This window comes from Trachypithecus francoisi, unplaced genomic scaffold (assembly GCF_009764315.1).
Source record: "Trachypithecus francoisi isolate TF-2019V2 unplaced genomic scaffold, Tfra_2.0 Lachesis_group4, whole genome shotgun sequence".
NCBI lineage: Eukaryota > Metazoa > Chordata > Mammalia > Primates > Cercopithecidae > Trachypithecus > Trachypithecus francoisi.
This window is the reverse complement of record NW_022681469.1, coordinates 125785619-125800857: the sequence shown is the minus strand read 5'-3', so window position 1 is coordinate 125800857 and position 15239 is coordinate 125785619. Positions and strand designations below refer to the sequence as shown.

At 43.9% G+C, this 15239-nt stretch overlaps 1 protein-coding gene across 2 annotated transcripts in view; it reads left to right on the top strand.

Moving 5' to 3' along the window:
- The window catches only part of LOC117072911 (S-adenosyl-L-methionine-dependent tRNA 4-demethylwyosine synthase TYW1), a 274209-nt gene that overhangs the window by 246029 nt on the left and 12941 nt on the right, over positions 1–15239 (top strand). The gene's annotated exons all lie outside the window — the stretch shown is intronic.

Here is a 15239-nt window from a genome sequence, read left to right as displayed (position 1 = left end):
CTTTAGTGTATGTATCCCAAAGAGGGGAAAGAGAAAAGTGAAAGAGTAGGGATGGGGGAAGCACTGGCCCTTGAAATCCCCAGGAAGTCACTTAAGCCAGACGGGGAGGGGCTTGGCACCATGACTGGCTACTTCTATTCCACCCTTCCATGACAAGACCACAGATCCTTAATATTTTGAAGACAGTGTTCTTATTGCCTATCCTGGCTCTTAGAGGCTGCATGCAAGCTGCTCCCATAACATGTACACAGCTGCCTGCCGTGGGGCTGAGTCGTTGGGGACTGGTAGTGGCTTTGGAGCTAAGAGCGGAGATTGACTGAAAATAACTGCAATTTACTGTCAAGCCTTCTCCTGAATGTTACAAGCCTTTCATAGACTCCAGAGTTCCAAAATAGTTACATCAGACAAATTCTGCCAGTGTAATTTTTGTCTGGGTAGGGTAAAGTATTCCTAGTGCTTTCTACTCCAGCATCTTCCCAGAATCCTCTACCTGGATATTTTTAAAATTTATACTTAGTTGAATTCTTAAGTAAATTCACTTTGCTATTCTCCTTCAGCACAACACAAGGACTTTCCTGTGCTTTTTCCTACAAGTTTCTTTTTTTTTTTTTTTTTTTTTTTTGAGACGGAGTCTCACTCTGTCGCCCAGGCTGGAGTGCAGGGGCAGATCTCAGCTCACTGCAAGCTCCGCCTCCCAGGTTTACGCCATTCTCCTGCCTCAGCCTCCCGAGTAGCTGGGACTACAGGCGCCCGCCACCTCACCCGGCTATTTTTTTGTATTTTTTAGTAGAGACGGGGTTTCACCAGGTTAGCCAGGATGGTCTCGATCTCCTGACCTTGTGATCCGCCTGTCTCGGCCTCCCAAAGTGCTGGGATTACAGGCTTGAGCCACTGCGCCCGGCCTCCTACAAGTTTCCTTTTAAACAAGTTGATACATGTGTGTGTGTTTATTTATTTATTTTTGAGACAGAGTTTCACTCTGGTTGCCCAGGCTAGAGTGCAGTGGTGTGATCTTGGCTCACTGCAACTTCCGCCTCCTGGGTTCAAGCGATTCTCCTGCCTCAGCCATCCAAGTAGCCAAGATTACAGGTGTACACCACCACACCTGGCTAATTTTGTATTTTTAGTAGAGATGGGGTTTCACTATGTTGGTCAGGCTGGTCTTGAACTCCTGACCTCAAGTGATCCACCCACCTTGGCCTCCCAACATGCTGAGATTACAGGCGTGAGCCACCATGCCCAGCCAATACTTGTTTAGGTGTGTCCTTGTAAATACCACTTTCTCAGTTCACCTTTGTTTCTGGCACTCCCAGCTGTTGCTGCTGCTGCAGTTTCCCTCTTACTGAACTCAGTGGTAAACTTAGCCTCCTTTTTTCTCCCCAAAACATCTTTATTGCACTTTCTTGAATAATAGATCATCAGAGCAGAAACTCTAAATCGAAGTATTTCCTGTTAGCACTTTGAAGATATTCCTCTGTTGCCTTCCTACATAATTATTTCATTATCTTCTAGTGTCTTTCATCACCACGAAAAAAATGTCTTGTGTCATTCCTTAGTTTCGGAGTCTGCTGATAAATTCAGCAACCAGTAACATTTATTAAGGTTACTGTAGTAAGCACTACACATGCCGTAATTCATTTAATCCTTACAGAAGTCTTTTGGATCATACATACTAATTTTTCTCATATTCCAAAGGAGGAAACTGAGGCTTAAAAGAGTACAAGTCTAGCTGGGTGCAGTGGCTCATGCCTGTAATCCCAGCACTTTGGGAGGCTGAGGTGGGTGGATCACCTCAGGTCAGGGGTTCAAGACCAGCCTGGCCAACATGGCAAAACCCCATCTTTACTAAAAATATAAAAATTAGGTGGGCATGGTGGCATGTGCCTGTAATCCTAGCTACTTGGGAGGCTGAGGCAGGAGAATCACTTGAACCCAGGAGGCAGAGGTTGCAGTGAGCCGAAATTGCGCCACTGTACTCCAGCCTGGGCGACAGAGCAAGACTCCGTCTCAAAAAAAAAAAAGTACAAGTCTTGTCCAGGGGCAAATAGGACACAGCTAGAATTCCCAAGTGTTTCAAAATACAAATCCTACTTTGAACAAGTACATTGTACAGACAAGGTAGGGAAGGTGAAATGTCCTTTGGAAATAAGAGACAGAGTCCCTGTCCCAGCATAGCCAACAGCAGTCTCCTTGATCTCCATGATCATTAGCTCTGAGAGTCTGGCCATAATTAAGACCCTGTAGATAATTAGGCACTGATCACAGGGACCTCCTTCTTGGAGATATAAAACTTGTAGTCTGTAAAGGCAGGGGAAGAAGAGCTATCACCTCCCCCATACCCTCCTATCTTGGAATAAGAAGGGACTTGCGTATCTCCATTTAGGTTTTGTGCAGTGTTGTCTTAGCAAAACCTAGTGACTGTGGTACATGGGGAACTCACCCTCATCAGAGGCCTGATTGCTCCCAGCAGCAGTTGCTTTTAGAGAAATATCAGAGGAAATTGGCATTTTGGTAACACTGCTCAGAGGATTTAGTTCCACTCCAACAAAATTGGAGGTTAATTTTGAAACTTCAGAAAATGAGTTTCCAGATAAACTTTTAGAATTGCACTTGGATATATCGAGAATGTAATCTTATGGTTATAGTTTTGTCTCTCAAAACGGTTCCACAGGCAACTGTTACCATGTGAATCCTACTTATTACCAGTAAACTCAGAAGAGGGTGGCAACAGCTCTCAGCATTCCATCATTGCAGGCGATCTCAACTCTGCCCTTGTGATCTCTTCCTCTTCTTATCCAAAGAAGAAGCTATACAGTTGTAGCTACAACCAGCAAGAACAAATTTCAATAAATCTGGGAAGTTCAAAAGATACCACTGTAATGAAACCACCATTGAAAATTATGACTGCGACAGTGAAAGAGATCTCACCTAACCAACTCCATCTTGCTTCTAGCCTCCAAGCTGTCCTTGTTCATTCTTGGGTGTAGACTGAACTAACTTTGGGAGGAACTTAGTTTACAATTTATAGTTTATAGTTTATAATTGTAAACTTAGTTTATAATTTATAGTTTATAATTTAAAACAAAGACATAACAGCCCTTTCCTAAAACAAACCTCCTTCTTTCCTAGGGACCAGATGGCCTCTGTAAGACTAAGAAATTAGCCACACGATTAGAAGTTAGTGTTTAAGAGCCATGCAGCTGGAGGCTACAAGATTCTGACCCTCCCTAAACTGCCCCTAAGATCAGCGCTTGAGAAATTTTGCAGACCTTGCTGATGGATCAGCCAGCACCACCCTGCTCAATAAACTGGCTCATCTGATCTTGTGGCCCTCACCCAGGAACTGACTCAGCTCAAGAGGACATCATCAGTTCCCTGTGATTTCATCTCTGACCAATCAGCACTCCTGGCTCACTGCCTTCCCCCCACCCACCAAGTTGTCCTTAAAAACTCTGCTCCCTGAATGCTCAGGGACACCGATTTGAGTAATCATAAAACTCCAGCCTCCCGCATAGCTGGCTCTTTGTGAATTACTGTTTCTCCATTGCAACCTGTCTTGATAAATTGGCTCTGTCTAGGCAGTGAGCAAGGTGAACCCACTGGGCAGTTACAGTAACACTCTTTTTTTGTAGTCTAAAAGTCACCCCTCAGTATTCCAAAGTCACTTCTCCCTCAGACTACCCCTGGACTTCCTCTGCTCCCATGCAGTTAACATTAACTTTGAGTTGTGAGAAGGTCCGGCAGCCGCTCTTCTTTCCTTTCACCAGTACTTCCCCTGCTGTTTGGCTTGTAAGTGTGATTGTATGTTTGGAAGACCCATCTAGAAAATAATAATTGACACTAAGATCACATAAAAGCCCTTGAGTGTAGAAATGAAAATAATATGAATGATTCGTTTTGCATTAGTGTTCTTTTTTATTTTTGTTTTATTCCATTTTGTCTATTATATATGGCCTTTGAAATCTGATTGTGCAGATAGATGAATTTTACCCAAACAAAGGGCTGACCTTGCCCACAGCTTTTAGGAGGTAATATCTAAGCCCTTGGAATGTCCTGCCTGATAAGAGTACCTTTGTTTATTTATAGGCCTTGGGCCACACCAGATCCTTTTTTTTTGTTTTTTGTTTTTTTTTTTGTTTTTTGTTTTGTTGTTGTTGTTGTGTTGTTGTTGTTGTTTTTGAGATGGCGTCTCACTCTGTTGCCCATGCTGGAGTGCAGTGGCATGATCTCTGCTCACAGCAACCTCTGCCTCCCAGGTTCAAGCGATTCTCCTGCCTCAGCCTCGTAAGTAGCTGGGATTACAGGTGTGCACCACCACACCCAGCTAATTTTTGTATTTTTAGTAGAGACGGGGTTTCACCATGTTGGCCAGGCTGATCTCAAACTCCTGACCTCAGGTGATCTTCCCACCTCAGCTGCCCAAAGTGCTGGGATTACAGGCATGAGCCACCATGCCCAGCCCCCACACCAGATATTCTCTGCCAACCAAATGATTTCATATGGTTGGGGCTTTGGGCCATGCAGTTATTGGCTCATCCTCTGGAGGGGCTGGAAATTAAGGTCAGACATGTGGCAATCAACCGTGTCTAGGTGACTGAGCCACAGTAAAATCTTTGGACACCAAGACTCAGGTGCATTTCCAAGGTTGGCAGCACTCTATGTATATCATCACACATCCCTGCTGGAAGAAGTTAGCTCTGTCTATAACCCCTCTGCGGTAGGACAACTGAAGTTCCAAGCATGGAATTCTCCTAGACTCGGTCCCACGTGCCTGTTCCCTCGGTTAGCATTAATGTGTGTCCTTATGCTATAATAAAACATACATGAACAGCTTTCAGAGAGTTCTGTGGGTCCTTCTAGCTAACCGTTAAATCTGGAGGTGGTCTTGGGGGCCCCTGAACTTTGCACTGGTGTATGTGTTTTCCCATCCTCGTTTCACCATTTCTCATTCTTAACTGCAATATGGGAGTAGCTCTGTTTTCTGGAGTGATTGTGATGGCTAAATGAAGTGAAGTATAAAAAGCATCTAGAATTGTGCCTTGCCTATAGCCGTGTATTAGTCTGTTCTCACGCTGCTGATAAAGACATACCCCAGACTGGGTAATTTATAAGAAAAAAGAGGTTGAATGGACTCACAGTTCACGTGGCTGGGGTGCCGTCACATTCATGGCGGAAGGTGAAAGGCACGTCTCACGTGGCGGCAGACAAGAGAAGAGAACTTGTGCAGGGAAACTCCCCTTCATAAAACCATCAGATCTTGTGAGATTTATTCACTGTCTCGAGAATAGCACAGGAAAGGCCCACCCTCATGATTCAGTTACCTCCCACCCGGTCCCTCCTACAACACATGGGAATGGTGGGAACTACAATTCAAGATGAGATTTGGGTGGGGACAGAGCCAAACCATATCAAGCAGTTTCTTAGTAAAGGCTTTTTCATAAAGGTTCTGACTATTTGCTTTTTAAATAAAGAATGGTATAGTGTTGCCGGGCGCGGTGGCTCAAGCCTGTAATCCCAGCACTTTGGGAGGCCGAGGCGGGCGGATCACGAGGTCAGATCGAGACCATCCTGGCTAACACGGTGAAACCCCGTCTCTACTAAAAAAATACAAAAAACTAGCCGGGCGAGGTGGCGGCGCCTGTAGTCCCAGCTACTCGGGAGGCTGAGGCAGGAGAATGGCGTAAACCCGGGAGGCGGAGCTTGCAGTGAGCTGAGATCCGGCCACTGCACTCCAACCTGGGCGACAGAGCGAGACTCCGTCTCAAAAAAAAAAAAAAAAAAGAATGGTATAGTGTTACATGGAGGAATAGTCACACAAACTGCCTCCAATGTTGATGCTAATAAATAGCTCGTGGGGTGCTTTTTTTCAGCTCAGATATAGGATTTCCTTCTTATTTCAACTCTTGAATGTGTAGAACTATGAGACCTTTGTATGATGAGAACTTTTTCAGTGACTCTGCAGTATTTATAACAAAAGCTGGAACAACTTTCAGCAGAACCTGGTTTGAGACAGTGGCTGGGAGCCAGCCGAATGATACAAATTTTTTGTTTGTGACATTTTGAGTTTGAGGTGACTGGATCTCCCATATAGATGAGTCTCTGGAGAAGTTACAAGGGAAACTGATGGGTTCTTTTTTTTTTTTTTGTTGAGACGGAGTCTCGCTCTGTCGCCCAGGCTGGAGTGCAGTGGCCGGATCTCAGCTCACTGCAAGCTCCGCCTCCTGGGTTTACGCCATTCTCCTGCCTCAGCCTCCCGAGTAGCTGGGACTACAGGCGCCCGCCACCTCGCCCAGCTAGTTTTTTGTATTTTTAGTAGAGACGGGGTTTCACCATGTTAGCCAGGATGGTCTCGATCTCCTGACCTCGTGATCCGCCCGTCTCGGCCTCCCAAAGTGCTGGGATTACAGGCTTGAGCCACCGCGCCCGGCCACTGATGGGTTCTTCATCTGCAACCTGTTGCCTGTAACTGTTAGGAACTAATTCATGTAATGGGAGGAGAATATCCTTCACTGTGGCAGTTTTATTTTTTTAGTTATTATTTTCTGAGAAGAGATGGAAGCTTGTAAATAAAATCAAACAGATCAAAGGCAGAGCACACTGATGAGAGGTCTGCATAAAAAGCTTTTGGCCCCCCTTGTTTGCCTAAGGCCTCTCTTGTGCTGTACTTGAGTAGAGAAATAATTAACAGACAGTACGCTTCTCAGTGCGCTCATTGTTTAGACTGAATGCCGAGAGAAGTTGAAGTACCTTAAGAATTTGGAATATAGGCTGGGTATGGTGGCTGATGCCTGTAATCCTAGCACTTTGGGAGGCCGAGGTTGGCGGATCACCTGAGGTCAGGAGTTCCAGACCAGCCAAGCCAACATGGCGAAACCCCATCTCTACTAAAAATGCAAAAATTAGCTGGGCTTGGTGGTGCGTGCCTGTAATCCCAGCTACTCCAGAGGCTGAGACAGGAGAATCTCTTGAACCTGGGAGGAAGAGGTTGCAGTGAGCTGAGGTTGTGCCACTGCACTGTAGCCTGGACAACAGAGTGAGACTCTGTCCCCCTCACTCCCCCTAGAAAAAAAAGAATTTGGAATATACACTGTTTTCTGTAAGTTTTAGATAAGTTAAACAAAGGGAGTTAACTTAAAGATATTGCACACAAATAAGTCCAGGGGTAAAACAAAATAAAACAAAAAATAAAACCAACTCTCGGCCAGGTGAGGTGACTCACATCTGTATTCCCAGCACTTAAAGAGGCTGAAGTAAGAGAATTGCTTGAGCCCTGGAGTTCAAAACCATCCTGGGCTGCATAACAAGACTGTCTCTCTACAAAACATTAACAAATTAGCTGGATATGGTGTCATGCACCTGTAGTCCCAGCTGTTCCAGAGACTGAGGAGGGAGGATCCTTGAGCCCAAGAAGTTGAGGCTATAGTGAGCTATGGTTGCACCACTGCACTCCAGTCTGGGCGACAGAGGAAGACCATGTCTCTAAAACAAAACAAAACAAAACAAAACAAAAATCCTCTCTTTGCAGTTTCCTTGAGAAATATTTGAAAGACATGACTATTAGTTCTGTCATTTTCCAGTTTGAAGGCTACCAGTAGCATGGGATCATGTAATGGCCATGTCTCTTTAACACCCTCCAATTTGAATCTTGGCCCTTCTACTTCCTGAGGATATGGCCTAAGCACATCTATCACTTAGCTTTTTTTGGACTTTTGCTCTCATTCTAAAGATAGGAATGTAACTACAACATGTTTGTTATGTGGATTACACAAGATAGAGAACCAAACATAGCACCTAGTACCCAGTAGGACACTTCACAAGGATTCGTCACTACTGTTTGCCTGCTAGTCCTCTCCTTTCCTCTGCCCTACATTTTTTGGCTGAGGTTGTTGATGTGCTTTTTCCTTTCTTGGATGGATACAGTCACCACTATTTTAAACCTTAGTTTTAGTTTTGTCAAAATTCTATGTAGACAGTTTACAAGTCCAAGTTTATTAAAAACAAAAACAAAAAACAGCAGTTCCTTGTACCCTCCTCAAACACAAACACACCTCCATTTCCCCCTCTCAAGCAACAACCACTTTCAGATTTTCTAGGTGATTCATTTGGTATTTATCTCCATATCTCTAAATAGCATACATAGCTGCTCACTCCTGCACCCCCAATTCACCATTTTGCTTATTATCTTTTTTTTTTTTTTGAGGCAGAGTCTCGCTCTGTCCCCCAGGCTGGAGTGCAGTGGTGCGATCTCAGCTCACTGCAACCTCTGCCTCCTAGGTTCAACCAGTTCTCCTGCTTCAGCCTCCCGAGTAGCTGGGACTACAGGAGCCCACCACCACACCCGGCCAGTTTTTATATTTTTAGTAGTGACGGTGTTTCACCTCGTTGGCCAGGCTGTTCTTGAACTCCTGACCTCAAATGATCCACCCACCTCAGCCTCCCAAAGTGCTGCAATTACAGGTGTGAGCCACCATGCCTGGCCGCTTATTATCTCTTTACTGTGTACCATGGAAGATGAGGCTCGAGCTTGCTTCTACGTCCTCCTGGAACATCCTTTCCCATTCTCCCACCCTCCTGTCATACACATGCCAGTTTTTTATTTAGATGATTGGCTTTTGCTTTATTATAACCACGTGAACACTGTTCACAGCCAAGCCATGCCATCTCCTGCAATTGCTATTTGTTTCCAGCGCCACCTTTGGTTAACTTTTATTATTTTCTTCATCTAGATTTCTGTGTTCTTTTGCTAACAACTCTCTGCCATCTCAAATATATTGCCTCTCAGACTTTCAGATTTGTTGGATTTGCTATCAGGTTCCTCTTTTTGAAGAAGTCTCTGCAGGGACACTTTCTTATCCACCTACCTTGGACAGTTCACTTTCTACCACCTAGTTCACAGCTGTTTTCCTGGGATCACCAGCTCTGTCTTGAGTGAAAAGTTTCTGGGATCCCATGTTTCCTAAAGTTACTCCTTCATTTACAGGAAGTGCAACTTCTAGGAGATTCCTAAGAAACTGGTATTTAAAAAGTACAACTTTTCGAGACCTTAAATGTCTAAACGTGTTTTCATTCTCCCTACACACTTGATTTGGATATAGAATTCTTGGCTGGAAACTATTCCCCCTTTGAGGTTGGACCTACTGTCTTTCAGCTTTCCTTGCAGTAATTGAGAACTCAAAAGGCATTCAGATTCTTAATCCTCTGTGTATAACCATGTGTTTCTCATTAGATTTTTCTCTTTGTCTCCATTGTTTTGAAATTTCACTGTAATGTGCTTCAGACAGTGTGTCTGGTTTTATCCATTGTAGACACCTTTAATGTGGAAACTCATGTCCTTCACTTCTTAACATTTCCAGAATTATTTCAATGAATATATCCTCTCTTCTATTTTTTTTTTTCTCCTTTCTGTCTAGAACTACTAAAAAGAAAAGTTTTAAATTGGGTCTTATGAACTAGTTCTTTAATATTTAAAAAAAAAAAAATCTTTTCTGCCAGGTACAGTGGCTCATGCCTATAATCCCAGCACTTTGGGAGGCCAAGGCAGGTGAATCACCTGAGGTCAGGAGTTCAAGACCACCCTGGCCAACATGGTGAAACCCCGTCTCCACTAAAAATACAAAAAATTAGCCAGGTGTGGTGGCACATGCCTGTAGTCTCAGCTACCCTGGAGGCTGAGGCAGGAGAATCTCTCGTACCTGGGATGCAGAGGTTGCAGTGAGCTGAGATCACGCCATCGCACTCCAGCCTGGGTGACAGAGTGAGACTCTATCTTAAAAAACATAATAAAAATAAAAATTAAATTAAAACACCTTTTCTTTCCTATGTTCTATCTTTCTGTCTTTTTTGCTCTACACTCTAGAAAATGTTCTTAATTTTGTTTCTTAACTTTCTTGTGAGTCCTTCATTTATGCTCCCATATTTTAAAAATCTAAAGTCTTTTAAAAATTATTTTAATGTTCCTTTTATAGCGTAGTTTTAAAATGAATGCAGTATTTTCTTTCATTTCTTTAAGGATATTAATAATAGTTGTTTCAGTTTAGTTGGTTTTTGTTTGTGTCATTTTCTCCCTGCGTAGGCTCAGTTTATGATTTTCTTTTTGTTTGTTTGTTTATTTAGTTTTTGAGACAGGGTCTTGCTCTGTCACCCAAGATAGAGTGCAATGGCAAGATCTCGGCTCACTGCAACCTCCACCTCCTGGGTTCAAGTGATTCTCCTGCCTCAGCCTCCCGAGTAGCTGGGATTACAGGCGCCTGCCACCACACTTGGCTTATTTTTGTATTTTTAGTAGAGACGGGGTTTCATCATGTTGGCCAGGCTGGTCTCGAATTCCTGACCTCAGGTGATCTGCCCGCCTAGGCCTCCCAATGTGCTGGGATAACAGGCGTGAGCCACCGCGCTCGGCCTCTTTTTATTTTTATCCCTCTATCATGTTAGAAGTTTTTCTGAGGTGGCTGATGGTCATTGGTTATATGCTTGTATTTGAGAGTGGGAGACTAAAGACCAGCCTGGCCAACATGCCGAAACCCCATCTCTTCAAAAAATACAAAAATTAGCCGGACATGGTGGTGCATGCCTGTAATCCCAGCTACTCGGGAGGCTAAGGCAGGAGAATCGCTCCAACCAGAGAGGTGGAAGTTGCAGTGAAGCCGAGATTGCGCCATTGCACTCCAGCCTGGGCAACAGACCGAGACTCAATCTCAAAAATAAATAAATAAAAATAATAATAAATAAAGAGCACCCCAAGATAGGGCTTGACTCTGTCTTGGAGTGATCTACTAGATCATTTCCTTAGGGAATCCCAACCTCAGTATCTTGCAATCTGTCTTCTTGGGCTGGTCAGTAGGGTCTTGTCATTTTCTGCAGCTTGCAGTGGTCCCTGGTGGTCCAGAAACAGGAAAGGGAATAGTTTTATTATGGCAGCCCTGCCCTCAGCTATACCTGCTGTCCCACAGACCATAGATCCTTTCTGAATTGTCTTCTGAGAAGAAACCTCCGAGCATCTGTCAGGGCATGGAGTGGGTAGGTGCTCAGCTGTGAATATGTGCAGGGGGGTCAGGAACTTGAGATTCTAATCATGTCTTAAACCGAATATAAACCTGCCTTTGGGTTTTTGGTGGGGAGTGGGTTTGGTACCTCCTCAATCCATGCTTCCTATTGGGGCGACTGGTGCAGCCAGTTTCTGAGCCTTTGAGGAATTCTAAAGCATAAATTGGGCTGAATCTTGGATTTCTCTATTTGCTAGCTTAGGATTCAGCTCTCTTGGGTCTGCTAAACCAGTTTGCTCACCAATCATCTTTTTAGCTTCTAAAAGTCCAATACTGTTTTCTCCTCTCCCAATAGCTTTATTTTTATGTTACATATCTTTTTAAAATGTTCTTACTATCATTTTAGTGGGATTTCAAGAGGAAGTAATAGCAAATGCATGCATTTAATCTACCATCTTTAATAGAATCTTTTTAAACATTTACACTAACAGAGAACCTATGCTGTTATTATTGCTTAGTGAAATTGTCCCTTTGTGAAAGATGAGAACATAAGGAGAACAAGGCCCTTTGTACAGCAGTTTGGTTCTCGCAGAGAGTGGGAGCCTGCAATGCCTCATCTAGCCAGCAAGGCCACAGACCCTTAGCAGCCTGGCTTTATTAAGTCAGGCCTGTACCTTATTGGGCTCGTGTGTTTTTAAGATCATCTATGACCTTTTGAGTTTATTTGTAATTCTGCATAGATTCCGTTCTTCCCTTACTGTTGGATTTGAGAGATTCTTTTAGCAGGGTGACCTCGTGTCTCAGGATACTTAACCTCGGGTTTTAAATTTGGGGTTTCATGCCTCTATTCATGCAGCTGTCTCTCAGCACTGTTTGTGTGTCAATCATACCAAATTTTGCTTTTTCAGCTTCTGCCTTTTACATGGAACACTTTTTTTCTGAGCTGTGATTATTCGGTATGATTCGTCTCAGATTGCCCCTGAGAGGAGGCACATGTGGTTCAGTTTTGTCTTTTGAGTCTAGTGGCTCCGTTCATTTCAGAATAACTTACTCTTAAGGACTGAATATTTGTGCCCCCCTCCCCTCCCAAATTCATAGGTTGAGGTCCTATCTCCCAGTGCGGCTGTATTTGGAGATGGGGTTTCAAAGGAAGCAGCTGGGATTAACTGAAGTTATAAGGGTAAGCCCTGATCTGATAGGATCAGTGTCTTTATAAGAAGAGACATCATGGCTGGGTGCCGTGGCTCACCCCTGTGATCCTAGCATTTTGGGAAATCAAGGTGGGAGGATCACTTGAGGCCAGGAGTTCAAGAGCAGCCTGGGCAAAATAGTTAGACCCTTTCTCTACAGAAAATTTTAAAATTAGCTGGGCATGGTGACATGTACCTGTAGTCTCAGCTACTCAGGAGGCTGAGGTGGGAGGATGGCTTGAGCCCACACGATTGAGGCTGCAGTGTGCTATAGTTGCACCACTGCGCTCCAGCGTAGGTGTTAGAGTAAGAACCTATCTCTTTAAAAAAAAAAAAAAGGAAGAAGAAGAAGAGACATGAGAAGGCTCAAGTCACTTGCTCACTCACTTTCCATGTACATGTACCAAGGAAAGGCCATGTGGGACAGAGCAAGAAGGCAGCCGCCTGCAAAGACAGGAAGAGAGCCCTCACCAGAAACTGAGTTAGCCAGAACCTTGGAATTCCAGCCTCCAGAACTGTGAGAAAAGAATTTTCTGTTGTTTCAGCCACCCACACTATGGCATTTTGTTACAGCAGCCTGAGCTAATACTCCTGCTTTGTCCTGCATTTACCTGGTCTTCCAGTTAGTTTTTTTAGCCTTTGGGAATCAGGGCAGTAAGTTGTCAGATTATAGCTTACAGTTGTCCTACCTGTGCAACTGAGATTTCTTCCATTTTAAACCAGAGTACAGTTTTAGAGTCAAAAGAAACCAGATTTTTTAGTGCAGAAGTTTTCAAACTGCATTTTGAAAGTTAGGAGGTTGGTTTTGTGAGTTGCAGCCAGCAGTATGAAATGCATTGCCTGCAGTTTTGTGAAAGTTGTATTCCCAGCTTGTGGGTGTATATTTGCATGTACTAGATCGAGATATAAAGTCTATTTTTGACTGTAGGTATGGTTAAAAAAAATTGTCTATTGTATTGCTCAAACTAATCCTTTACTCTCTCTTAGAACACCCATGGCAAATGATCATGTGAGAGTTTGAGGGTGAAGGAGCATCAGGATTATGAACCAGAGGGGTCAGACTTCAGACCTAGAAATTGAAACACCAAAGGGACACCAATAGGGAAGAGGAGAGTGTGGTCATCTCTTTCTTTCAGCAAGCAACACTGGGGTCCTCCAAAAGACTCCTCTACAGGGCCGAGCTTGTGTGATTTATCACACATGTCCCTGTATTCCCCAAGTGCCTTGTATATAACCTCACTCACTATACATGCTATGTTGTATTATAATTATTTTTGAAATGTATGTGACTAGGCCAAGTCCATAGTTGGCCCAGTTGGCCCATGTTGATGGATGGATCATCATTTTTGGCCTCATTTGACTGCCATATATGTTGAATTACATGTTAATGTCATGTCAGTCACCCCAGGCTCGGTCAAGGGTGAGTGTCTTGCCTCTGTCATGAATACACAGTGAAGCATTCCCTTCCATTCTACGGGGCCAGTAGCAGCAAAATCCCATCGTGTCTCAAGATGTCAGTGGAAAGGGTGGAATTTTGATTCTTTCTATACTCTTCTAGCTTTGTTAAGAGGCGAGGAAGAAGGGCTGGGCCCTCGCATGTCCTGGGTGACGGCGTATGTTGTTAAGTTCATATGTTCACAGAGCCAGCAGGTGTGGTGGGGTGGAATGCAGGAGGAAACTGCAGGGGCCATTATAGTGTCTGTGGACATTCAGGACAGTGAGGTCCTGTGGCCGGAAAACTGACAGAAACTGTCTAACACGGAAACTATCTCACTGCAACTGAACTAACAGGATTTAGGAAGACTTCCCAGAGCAAAGGATGAAGGACATGTGAGTTAGAGGCGACAGCCTGGGTGTCACCTGAGAGGGCCACAGCTCATGAAGAGATGCAGATTTGATACTCAGACTTTACATTCAGGATCATGGGCATCATTTCTGCTGTTGGCACAGTCTCAGGCCGTCTGTGGGAAGTTGAGAGAAGCCACAGCTGGAATCAGAAAGTCAGTCGGCTGGAAGACGGTGGCCGCAGCCCAGAGGAAGGGCCTGCGTGACCAAGTCACGCCACTGGCAGCAGAAGTGCTGCCCAGGGAGAATTGATGGAGGTGTGAGGGGCCAGGGAAAAGGTCACCTTTGACTCTGCAATTTTTGAGGCTCAGTGCCTGGGAATGACAGTGATTGCTTCCACAACAGTAGACAGCACTTCAAGGCCAGTCTGTCTCGGGAGAGAAAATGATGGTGAGATATAAATTTTACATCTTGGGTTGCAGAGTTCACAGAACCCTTGAGGCATCATTTCCAAGAATGGTCTTATTACAAGAAAACTTCTAATTCTTAGAGTAATTAAACTTTTCCATGTATTCAGCATTTTCCCCCTAGAAAGCTCTTAGCTAGTGGGTAAAAAATCAGATGTCATTTAAATTCAGCATATTTTAATATTCTAAATTTTAATATTTTCAATTTTTTTTTTCTTTTTTTGTGGCTAGAACAGGAAATTGTTCCTTAGTTCATTTAGTTAGTTGGAGTTTTTTTATTTTTATTTTTGAGACGAAGTTTCACCCTTGTCACTGAGGCTGGAGTGCAGTGGCATGGTCTTGGCTCACTGCAACCTCCACCTCCCGGGTTCAAGCAATTCTCCTGCCTCAGCCTCCCAAGTAGCTGGGATTATAGGCACACACCACGACACCCGGCTAAGTTTTGTATTTTTAGTAGAGATGGGATTTTACCATGTTGGCCAGGCTAGTCTTGAACTCCTGACCTCAGGTGATCCACCCGCCTCGGCCTTTCAAAGTGCTGGGATGACAAGCGTGAGCCACCGTGCCCGGCCATTAGTCGGAGTTTTTTAAAAGACAGTGGCATGACAAGTACTTGTCTGTTTTTGAGTCAGGTGTCAGTGTATTAGTTAATACATTTACACAAATGAATGCCAAACAAATGCTTTGAATTAAAAGCCTTCACAGTTCAATTAGTATTTCCTTACGAGCCTCTTCAACTTTCTGTTTTCTTCATTCCAGGTCATTATTTCACCGTGACTTTTGAGAAGCAATTTTCTTAAGAGAGTACAAATTGG